This window comes from Mus caroli, chromosome 2 (assembly GCF_900094665.2).
Source record: "Mus caroli chromosome 2, CAROLI_EIJ_v1.1, whole genome shotgun sequence".
Classification (NCBI taxonomy): domain Eukaryota; kingdom Metazoa; phylum Chordata; class Mammalia; order Rodentia; family Muridae; genus Mus; species Mus caroli.
In genome coordinates this window covers 155,848,150-155,850,206 of record NC_034571.1, presented here as the reverse complement: position 1 = coordinate 155,850,206, position 2,057 = coordinate 155,848,150, and positions in this window count along the sequence as shown.

The window sequence follows — 2,057 nt, the reverse complement described above, 5'->3', positions numbered from 1 at the left end:
TAGACCAGGCTGGCCTCGAACTCATAAATCCACCTGCCTCTGCCTCCCAAGTGCTGGGATTAATGGCGTGCGCCACCACTGCCTGGCCTGATCTAGTGTCTTAATCACGCCCACCCTCACTCCCTTCTCCAGCTTCCTCCAAATCCTCTCTGTTCTCCCCCCTAACTTCAGGCCTTTTTTTTTTATTATTATATGTAAGTACACTGTAGCTGTCTTCAGACACTCCAGAAGAGGGCGCCAGATCTCGTTACGGATGGTTGTGTGCCACCATGTGGTTGCTGGGATTTGAACTCTGGACCTTCGGAAGAGCAGTCGGGTGCTCTAACCCACTGAGCCATCTCACCAGCCCCCCAGGCCTTTTTTTAATAGTCCACTGAGCTCAATAATGGTACCCATATATGCATGGGTTTGGAGCCATCTACCAGTGGATGGTCAACTTTCCAGGGGCCACAGTCCTAACGAACACTGACTCTCCTCTCCTCAGCCATTACTAATTGTGCAGGCAACCACAGTTACTGGGAGTTCATGAGTGTAGCAGTCCTACTGCAGAATTTGATCCATAGCCTTGTCAGAAATCATAATGTCTTACCCAACCATGAAATTCTCAGGAATTTCTCAACTGGCTCTCTCACACCATGTGTAATAACTTCCTGGTCTTTCCTTTACATTTGGTTTACACATCTTCAGGGTGTGTTTTTAAATCTAAAACCCTGAGGTGATATCTATCTAATGAAACTGTCTTACAGAGGGCAGACAGTATGCCAAGGTCCTGGACTATCATTATGTAACTAAACAGGATGAGTCAGCATCCTGATGAGAAATGCCAACAACAACAACAACAATAATAATTGGCTGCCTGTAGCAGAGAGTGATTTGTTTCTAAAGCAATGCCCTCCTTGGATGAAGTAGGTATGGGGGTTTTACACAAGACTATACATATACTGGACTAGGTGGACTTAGGCTCTCTCCTAAGTACACTCAGGTAAAGTATTCTCATTAGAACACTCAGTTTAAGATGCTGAAATGAATGTTTAAGATTAAAGCAATGGGGGGCTGGAGAGATGTTTCAGAGGTTAAGAGTACTGACTGCTCTTCCAGAGGTCCTGAGTTCAATTCCCAGCAACCACATGGTGGCTCACAACTACCTGTAATGAGATCTGACACCCTCTTCTGGTGTGTCTTAAGACAGCTACAGTGTACTTATTTATAATAATAAATAATCTTTAAAAAAAGATTAAAGTGATGGACAGGAATGTCTCTGGGCACAGTCAGTCTGTACTGTAAAGTTTTAATGGACCATAAACATCTTGAAGTTACAGTAATGGGGGAGTTTCCATACCTGAAGGTTCCTGCCTTGCTTATTGGCTAACAATTCCATGACAATGGGGTGATAGTGGAGACCTTCACTTCAGAGTTCTTCCTGCTGAGTAAGAGTTGGTCCGGGCTTCCAGCAGTTAGGGGAGTAGTTGTGCAAGCACTGGGGGAGGGGAGATCTCACCACTTGCACTGGCAAAAGAGCAATTTTGGGTAGAGCACGGACAGGGTAGCCTTATTCTATTTAGTTTTCCATAATTCAGCCATTCTCCATGAACTGAACTGTTTGGCTCTTTTGTTGTAACATATACATTTGTTGATTGATAATTTATTCATTCTGTGTGTCTATGCAGAACCATGCACATGTGTGTGCACAACAGTATGTATATATGTATGTATGTATGTATGTGTCAAAGGACATATGGAAATTGGTTCTCTCCTTCCAGCATGCGGCCCTTGTAGAGCAAACTCAGATCCTCAGGCCTGGCAGCGAGCCCCCACCAATTGAGCCACCTCGATGGCTGCATATATCTGCTGCTGCCTCTGCCTGCCTCCCTCCTTCTCCATCCTGTCTGTCTGTCTCTGTATCTCTCCAGAGTCTATGTAGTCCCAGAGCTCACTATGTAGACAAGGATGGTCTCAAATATACAGATATCTACTTTCCTCTGCCTCCCAAGGGCTGGGATTAAAGGATGTGCCACCATGCCTGGCCTCCATCTGTTTTTTTTTTTTTTTTTTTTTTT